We start from the raw sequence: 10432 nt of genomic DNA, 5'->3' as shown, positions 1-10432 counted from the left end.
TTTTTTCTTTATAAATACTTGGAAATCTTCTATTTTGTTAAATGCCCATACTTTCCCTTGGAAGTATATAGTCAGTTTTGATGGGGAGGAGATCCTTGGTTGTAGACCCAATTCTCTTGCCTTTCTGAATATCATATTCCAAGGCTACCAGATCCTGTGTAATACTGATTGGTGTTTCTTGATATCTGAATTGTCTCTTTCTGGCTTCTTGTAATATTTTCTCCTTAACTTGGAAATTCTCGAGTTTGGCAATTACATTCCTGGGGGTTGTCTTTTAAAGATTTAATGTAGAGGGTGATCAGTGGACTCTTTCAACGTCTATTTTGTCTTTTTGTTCAAGAACATGAGGGCAGTTTTCTTGGATAATTTCTTGTACTATGATGTCAAGATTCCTGTTTTTTTTTCCTACTTTTTCAGGAAGACTAATTATTCTCAAATTGTCTCTTTTAGACCTGTTTTCTTGGTCAGTCATTTTCTCAGTGAGATATTTCATGTTTCCTTCTACTTTGTCAGTCTTTTGACTTTGCTTTATTAATTCTAGCTGTCTTGTAAGATCATTAGCTTCTACTTGCCCAATTCTAGTCTTTAAAGACTTGTTTTCAGCTATAATCTTTTGATTTTCCTTTTTGGTCTGGTCTATCCTGCTTTTCATGGCTTCCAGCAGGTCATTTCTGGTTTTCAATTTGCTTATTATTTCATTTGATTTCTGGACCTCAATTTCCAAATGTGAAATTTTGTCTTTTAAACTGTTATTTTCTTTTTGAACTACTTCCCATTTTTCTTGCCAAGTTTCTTCTGCTTTTTAAACTTGGTTCTCAAATTCCAGCCTGATTTCTTGGAGATCTTGTGACCAATTTCCATTTATTTGAAAGTTTAGATGTATTTGCTTGTTTGTCCTCCTCTGCTGTCTCCTCTGTAGTTTGTTGTTTCCCTAGGTAAAATTCATCCAGAGTCAAAGGCTGTTTCTTTTCTTTTCTTTTCTTTTCTTTTCTTTTCTTTTCTTTTCTTTTCTTTTCTTTTCTTTTCTTTTCTTTTATTTTTCTTTTGATGTTTGTAGCTTGGTCCTTGCCAGCCATTGTTAAATTAGTTTTCTCTTGCCTTCTCATCCAGAAGTCTATGTGAGGAGGGTAGGCAGCTCTCTGTGTATCAAGCTTCAGTGGTTTTGCCCTAAGGCTATTTTTTATGAGTCTCCCTGGTATCTGCTGTGGGCAGCCCCGCTCTACCCTGTCTCTGCACCCAGACTCCTCATTTCTCAGTCTTCTGGGGTCCTGAGCTCTCATGGTAGTTGTCCTCAGCCAGCTTCCCCCAAGAGCCTAATGACTGCGTTGGTTCTGCCTCTGGTGTTCTTGTTCTCACTCTAGTGTGGTAGGTGTGATGGGGGAGGGGTTATCAATTTGCACTTTGGTATGAGTAATTTTATCCCCTTATAGCTTGGAAATGACTAAACATCGCCTAGCTTCGAGTCAGCACCCTGCAGTAGAGCCCCTTCAATTGTCTGATTCTGCTCCTTTTCTTTTTGTTTTTTGAGGCTTTTCACATTGGTCAGTGGTGAGGAGAAAGAGCCCCTTGCTACTACTCTGTGGCCATCTTAGCCCGGAAGTCTATTGCTTTCCTTCTAATTTTGGTTGCACTGATTTTGTTTGTATAAAAACCTTTTAATTTGATATAATCAAAGTCATTCATTTTACATTTTGCAATGTTCTCTATCTTTTGCTTGGTCTTAAATTCCTTCCTTTCCCAGAGATCTGACAGGTATACTATTCTATGTTCACTTAATTTATTTATGATTTCACTCTTTATATTTAAGTCATTTACCCATTTTGAATTTATTGTGGTATAGGGTATAAGATGCTAATCTAAACCTAATTTTTCCCATATTGTTTTCCAATTTTCCCAGCAGTTTTTGGCAAATCCCACTATCATATTCTTCAATAATTTAAGGTCACTTTCATATCATAATGATTTACCATAGTAGAATTTATATAGGAGAGTACAGAGTACTCAGCATCACACAGTTTTTAGGATTCCTACGAAAAATAACTTCATGTTGTTCTAAATGTGAGTTCTTAATCCAAAAGCAAAGAACTGGAATATTACTGAAGGAAATGAACCACGTTTCAATTAATAGTCTCCTTATGGAAAAAATTGCTTCTCTTTCCATAGCACTACTTGTTCCACAAAGTTTCCAAAGTGATTTTTCTTCCAGCAGAGGTTTGATAATGTAGGTCCCCTACTCAGTCAACATCAATGATTCTGTATTACCTGTAGGGTCAAATACAAGCTCTTCTATTTTGCATTCAAAGTTTGTAACCCGTCTCTTTTTACCTTCCCAGTCTTCTTGTACATTACTCCCATTTACACATTCTATAGATTAACTACTAGAAGATTTGTCATTTATCACACTCAACATTCCATTCCCTGTATGGGACCTTGCAATGGTGGTTCCTCATGCTTGGGCTGTGCTGCCTCTTCATCTTTGTCTCCTAGCATCCTGAGCTACTTTCAAGTGTTGGTTCAAAGCCTCCTTTTGAGAGAGTTCTTTCCCTGGCCTTCCATATGCCAGTGCCTCTCCTCTAAGGCCACATTCTACCTGATCAGCATGTACCTTGCATGCAGCTATTTACATTCATGTTACCTCCCTCATTAGAATATGTGTTTTACAAACAGTTATTTGCCCCATAGAGATAACAAGAAGGAATGTACAAAATTTTTTCCAATACCTCGAGGACATATTCTCAATTGTACCATCTTGGACTCTGGGGAGTGATGTCAAAAATTAGCTCAGTTCCTACATTGCATGGACCCCACCAAGTTCATGTCCAGGTGTGGCATGAATGCTGGATGAACTTTTGCTTTGGGCTAAAGGTCTCAAAGATCACTCTTTACTCCTGGTGCCTTTATTCTGCACTGGCTATTTAGAACAGAAAAGAATGAAGAAAAAAGTCCAAGGACCCAGGTTCATTTCTTGGGAGCTATAGGGTCAGTCTGGCCTCTTGCTAGATACTGTGAGTGAAGGAGTCACAAGGGCAGCAAAGAGAGGCAAAGAGGAAGTATCAGGGGCTTGGCAGGTCTTTCTGATTGCCTAAATGGCAAATCAAAGAGGCTAGTTCATACAATATGGTTAGCTGAGTGGAACAAGTTACATAATGTTCCCCATTAGAATTTGAGCTCCTATGTGAATTGATTCAACGTCTCTGGGAGGTAATTTGGCATTATGTCCCCAAAATCACAAAACTGGGCCTATCATTAAGTGATATCACTTCTAGACCTATATACCCCAGAGAGAATAAAAAGAAAAAAGTTATATACGCACACTCAGAGGCATATGTATGTATATAATTATATATATATATATATACATATATACATGTCCACATATATAGATATAAAATTATCGTAGCTCTTTTTGTTGTAGAAAAGAACTGGGAAAAAAGCAGTGCATATCAGTAGAGGAACCAATGACAGATTATAGTACAATAATGCAATGGAATATTACTGTAGTTTAAGAAATCATGAAAGGGATGATTTCAGAGAAACTTGAGAAGACATGTATGAACTAATGCAAAGTTAATAGAACCACAAGGACAATTTATACAGTAACAACAATATTCTAAAGGAAACATAGTTTGAAAGATTTACAAATGCTGGTCAACAAAATGACCAATCCCAGCTCCTGAGAAATGATAAGGAAATGTGCCTTCCACTTCTTAACAGAGAAGTGATGCACTCAAGGTGCAGAATTAGTCATGGCAAATGTGTGGATTTATTTTACTTAACAGTGCTTATTTGAAGAAGTGATTGCATATTTTTATGATGGGGAGGGATTTGAAGGGCAAATGGGAGCCAGTGATAGGGTTGCCAAAATATGAGAAATATAAGTGGGTTTTTTTTAAATTTACAGGAAGGACTTCAAGAAAAGGTTCATAAGGAAACTTGAGTAGGACAATTTTCAAACTAATATATTAGTGATATACTCTTAAATACAAGACATATCTAGTATAGATTCTTCTTTTCATATAATCATCTTATTCTGTTCTTCTTTAATGTAGAAATTTTTGTTGTTGCTTGTTAAGGAACATAATAAAAATGAAATTAAAGAATGCAAACTCCTTAAGACAGAAGGGGATGGAGAGAGAAATTGCTTTTTCCTTATAACCTTAGCACTTAGGACAGTGCCTAGCAAATAGTAAATTCTAAATAACTGCTTGTTAATTGATTGACTGAATTCATAATTGAATCACGAAATATATTTAGACACAGAACTTTAGAAGTCAAGTAAGCCAACCCTTTCATTGGACAAATGATGGAACTGAAGCACAGAAAAATTAAGTGATTTGCTCAATGTCACATTGGTAATAAATGGCAAGATTGGAATTCAAACTCAGGTGCTCAGACTTCAAATCCAATGCTCTTTCCAGTGTATGATGCTGCCTCTAATGCATAAAAATTCCACAGTTAAAAGAAAGGATTGTTTTATAGGTTCTACTTTGAGAGGTGAATAAAAGTTACCAAAGTCGGCTTCATGATGCCCATTGTAAAAATAAACTAATAAAACAATACTTATTTTCTAATATCATCGTTATACCATATGTGCCACAGATAATAATATTCCTTAGGACCATACCTTTTTTCTATTCTTTATGATGCAGATGCTGCCAATAAGAGTCACAATTTACAGATGAGAAAAGTGAATCTCAAAAAGGATGAATTATTATCAAAGGCAAAGTTGGGAGCTTCATGTTGCAAGGTCTACTGGCTCTCAACAGTCTTTTCTAAAATTTTTTCCTTTTTTTTAAATTAATGGAATTTTTTTACAAGTGTTTTAGCCCTCCTCTCCCATCCCTAAATCAGAGAAGGTATCATCCAGCAGACAGATATGTATATATAAATTATGTCTTTAATGTTTCCATTTTCCAGTTCATTCTCTGGAAGTAATATTTACAAGTTATTCATTAAGTATGAAATCTGTAGCTGCATGTAATTTTCTCTTGGTTATACTCATTTCATTGTTCATAATCCCATGTCATTCTTTCCAAGTTTTAAAGAATTAGCCTGCTCATCATTTCTTATGGTGCAGTATATTTTATCACAATCATATACCACAATTTTTTTAGTCATCCCCCAATTGATAGGCACCCTCTCAATTTCCAGTTCTTTGCCACCACAAAGAAAGCTGCTATAAATATTTTGGAACAGATAGGTTCTTTTCTTCTTCTCTGATCTCCTCAGGGAACAGACCCAGCAATGGTATTTCTGGATCTAAGGGTACACATAATTTTATAATTTTCTGGGTGTAATCCCAAATTGCTCTCCAAAATGGTTGGATCAGTTCACAGCTCTACCAACTGTGTCCTCATTTTTTACACTGCTACTCCAACATTTGCCATTTGTTCCTTTTGTCATTTTAGCAATCTGATGACTACCTGTGAGATGATATTGAAGAATTGTTTTGGTTTGCATTTTTCTAATCAGTAGTGATATAGAGCATTTTTCATATACCTATATATGGATTTGATTTCTTCAAATGTAAGTTGTCTGTGCCTATCTTTTGCCCTCTTATCAATTGGAGAATGACTCTTATTCTTATAAATTTGACAAAGTTTTCCATATATTTTAGATATGAGACTTCTATCTAGGGGGCTGTCCATAAAATCCACCACCCCCACAATTTTCTGCTTTCCTTCTAATCTTGATGACATTTCTTATATCTGCATGAAAATATTCCATTGTAATGTACTTTAAATTATCTATTTTACTTCTCACAATACTCTCCATCTTTTCTTAATTCTCAAATTCCTCTCCTATCCATGAATCTGATAGGTTATATGGTCCCTGTTCTTCTAATTTAATCTCTTTCTATGCCCAGATTTTGTATCTATTTTGATCTTCTCTAAGTGAATGATATTGGTCTATAAGCAAGAGAATGATAAGTATTATAAGTAAGATAATGATATTGGTCTATAAGTAAGATATTTGTCTGTACCTAGCTTCTGCCAAACTACTTTCCAGTTGTCCTAGCAATATTTACCAAATAGTGATTCCTTATCTTAAAAATCTGGATTTATGCTTTTGTCAAATACAAGGTTACCATAATATTTTACTATTATTTGCTGTATGTCTGTATGTCTGTCCCATTTCACTCTTTCATAAATTATGAAGACCTTTTCATTATCCTACCTATTTTCAGATTTGCGCAAGGGATGCCCATTAGCTGGAATGGATAAACAAATTATTGAATATGAATGTAATGAAAAATTTTAGCACAAGAAATTATGGATGGGGTCATTTCAGAGAAACCTGAGAGGGCTTGTAGATATGAACTGAAGCAAAGCAGAGTTAGCAGGACCAAGAGAATAATTTATATGCAACATTGTAAAGACAAACAAACTTGAGAGACTCAAGAATTGTGATCATTTCAATACAATGTCCAATCATGACCTCATGGTGAAACATGCTACCCATCTCCTTTCAGAGAGTTTATGGACTCAAGATACAGAATGAGATACACATTTTTGGAAAAGGCCAATGCAGGAATTTGTTTTTCTTGATTATAGTTATTTGTTACAAGAGGTTTTTTTTTCATTTTCAATGGAGGGGAATATGAGAAAGAAAGAAAAGAAATGATTATTAATTTTAAAAAGTAAAATAAAATAAATGTTAAGTTTTACAAAGTGAGTGATCTATGCATGTATTGAGGATGTTCTACATGAAAAAAAATCTTTCCCAGATGCTTTTATGCAGCAGGCCACCTCATCATTACAAGACAACTAATTGAAGGGTATAGAAAAGATAAGATCTAACTTTGGCTATTGCTTATTACAAAAAAGTATTTGACTCAGTAGAATAAAATGCAGCCTTTAAGGTCCTTTCAACAAATGAAGTTTGAAGATCACACAAGACTCTATGGAGCTAAATTTGTTCAACAATTTGCTAAGTATTAGCAAGAAATGAAGCTGAATACTTCAAGCCTTAAGATTGCCTTCTCAATGAGATACATAATCACTCAAAAGAAAATAATCATTGATATAGATAGATGATATTTGTAAAGCACTTTGCAAACTTAAAACACTACAAAAACCATCATAATTACTTATGATAAATCATTTATTAAGTGCTTACTGCTGTATATATGCCAAGCACTATACAAAGTGATGAGAATGCAAATACAAGAGAAAGCCAGTTTCTACCATCAGGGAGCTTGCATTTTCATTGGAGAGAGAGCACATAAAAGAGTGGGAAGGGGCAGGGTAAGGAGAGAGGAAAGGTGTGAAATTCTGGAGATTCAAAAATGGAGCTAGGAATGTCTCAAGCATTTTCCCAGATGGAGATCCTGGGCAGGAACTCATTATTAGGAGGAGAGGGAGGAAGGAGTCAAGGCATCTCCAGCATGAAAAGGTAGCTACATGGTCAGTTGGTGTTCTTTTCCACATAGAAAAAGCCAAGTAGATGAAGAATGCATATTGTGTAGATTATAACATGCAACTGGGCAAATAAATAATGAATTAGTCTATCAGTCAGAATATCTTGGCTCTCTAAGAGCACTGCAGTTAGGCAATAAACTGTCCCAGAATTGAAGATTTGAAGCAATTTCAATAATCCCGAGATGCTTTCCTGCCACAAAGCATAACTTTTTAACTCCAACATTCTCCCAGTGGTGCTCATTACAATAGCTCATATTTCTATACTTAAAAGGGCCCATGATTTTATTGGCAAAGGTATTCCTTCCACTAGTGCAAATCTCAATGCATCATTACCTTCTTATCCCTGGTGATTAATTTCCACATTTTCCCATAGAACCTCTGGACTATTAACCCAGAGCATTGGAGCCCATTCCCCCAAGTCCTTTTACATTTTGTAGGTACCACTTTGAGCTGTCTATTTTGTATCCTCGGTTATCCATCACTGACCCACCTCTTTTGCCAGTGTTACATTTCTGAATGATATCCCTCGTGGCACCCCTGTCTAAATCCTCACTGGAAAGATACTGATCAGCTACTTTCACCTTTAATGCATCTCCCCATTGCCATGCAGGTCACTAGCAACTTTGAACTTAATATGTTCCAAAGTCTGCCACCAGGGAGTACCACTGAAAGAACATTTTTGAATGTTTTTTAAATGAGCTTGAATATCAAGTAATTGTTGTTATGATCAATCTTTATTCAGGGAAGAACTGATGCGCTTCTCCTTTTGGTAAAGAGGATCTCAACTGACATGGAATGTTGCCTACATTGTCGTCATCAGTTTGTATTGATGAACTGCTTTCTTGGTTACAACAAAGAATATGTTTAGTGGGGGAGTATATTAGAGAATGATGAAAACAAAGGAGGCAGCGATAACTTATTTTTTAAACATTTATTAATATTCATTTTTAACATGGTTAAAAGATTCATGACCCTACTTTCCCCTTCACCCCCTGCTGTCCCCCCACTCACAGTCGACGCACATTTCCACTGGTTGTAACATGTGTCCTTGTTCAGGGTCTATTTCCAAACTGTTGATAGTTGCATTGGTGTGGTAGTTTCAAGTCTACAGCCACCAATCATGTCTGCATCAACCCATGTGTTCAAGCAGTTGTTTTTCTTATATGTTTCCTGTCCTGCAGTTCTTCCTCTGAATGTAGGTAGTGTCTTTACCACAAATCCCTCAGAGCTGTCCTGGGTCATTGTATTGCTGCTGGTACAGAGGTACATTACATTCGATTTTACCACAGTATATCAGTCTCTGTGTACAATGTTCTTCTGGCTCTGCTCCTTTCGCTCTGCATCCATTCCTGGAGGTCTTTCCAGTTCACATGGAACTCCTCCAGTTTGTTTTTCCTTTTAGCACAATAGTATTCCATCACCCGCATATACCACAATTTGTTCAGCCATTCACCAATTGAAGGACATACCCTCCTTTTCCAGTTTTTTGCCACCACAAAAAGCACAGCAATAAATATTTTCATACAAGTCTGTTTATCTATGATCTCTTTGAGGCACAAACCCAACAATGGTATGGCTGGATCAAAGGGCAGGAATTTTTTATAGCCCTTTGAGCATAGTTCCAAATTGCCAGCCCGAATGGTTGGATCATTTCACAATTCCACCAGCAATGCATTAATGTCCCAATTTTGCCACATCCCCTCCAGCATTCATTACCCTCCCCTTCTTTCATTTTAGCCAATCTGCTAGGTGTGAGGTGATACCTCAGAGTTGTTTTGATTTGCATTTCTCTAATCATTAGAAATTTAGAACACTTTCTCATGTGCTTATTGATACTTTTGATTTCTTTACCTGAAAATTGCCTATTCATATCTCTTGCCCATTTATCAATTGGGGAATGGCTTGATTTTTTATACAATTGATTTAACTCCTTGTATATTTGAGTAATTAGACCCCTGTCAGAGTTTTTCGTTATAAAGATTTTTTCCCAATTTGTTGTTTCCCTTCTGATTTTGACTACATTGTTTTTGTTTGTACAAAAGCTTTTTAGTTTAATATAATCAAAACCATTTAGTTTGCATTTTTTAATTTTCTCTAACTCTTGCTTGGTTTTAAAATCTTTCCTTTCCCAGAGATCTTACAGGTATGCTATTCTGTGTTCACTTAACTTATTTATAGTTTCCCTCTTTATATTCAAGTCATTCACCCATTCTGAATTTATCTTGGTGTAGGGAGTGAGATGTTGATCTAAACCTAATCTCTCCCATATTGTTTTCCAAATTTCCCACCAGTTTTTGTCAAATAGTGGATTTATGTCCCAAAAGTTAGGCTCTTTGGGTTTATCATACACTGTTTTGCTGATGTCATTTACCCCAAGTCTATTCCACTGATCCTCCCTTCTGTCTCTTAGCCAATACCATATTGTTTTGATGACTGCTGCTTTATAGTATAGTTTAATATCTGGTCATGCTAGGCCCCCTTCCTTCACATTTTTTTTCATTATTTCCCTTGATATTCTTGATTTTTGTTATTCCAAATGAAATTCGTTATAGTTTTTCCTAATTTAGTAAAGAAGTTTTTTGGTAGTTTGATAGGTATGGCACTAAATAGGTAAATTAATTTGGGTAGAATTGTCATTTTTATTATGTTAGCTCATCCTACCCATGAGCAATCAATGGCTTTCCAATTGTTGCGATCCAATTTTATTTCTTTGGAAAGTGTTTTGTAGTTGTTTTCATATAATTCCTGTGTTTGTTTTGGTAGATAGATTCCTAAGTATTTTATATTGTCTAGGGTGATTTTAAATGGTGTTTCTCTTTCTACCTCTTGCTGCTGTGATGTGTTAGAAATATATAGAAATGCTGATGATTTATGTGCATTTATTTTGTATCCTGTAACTTTACTAAAGTTGTTGATTATTTTTACCAGCTTCTTAGTTAATTCTCTAGGATTTTTTAAGTAAACCATCATATCATCTGCAAAGAGTGATAGCTTAGTCTCCTCATTGCCTA

The sequence above is a fragment of the Gracilinanus agilis genome, chromosome 6 (assembly GCF_016433145.1).
Source record: "Gracilinanus agilis isolate LMUSP501 chromosome 6, AgileGrace, whole genome shotgun sequence".
NCBI lineage: Eukaryota > Metazoa > Chordata > Mammalia > Didelphimorphia > Didelphidae > Gracilinanus > Gracilinanus agilis.
The sequence above is the reverse complement of the archived record's forward strand: the minus strand, read 5'-3'. Positions refer to the sequence as shown.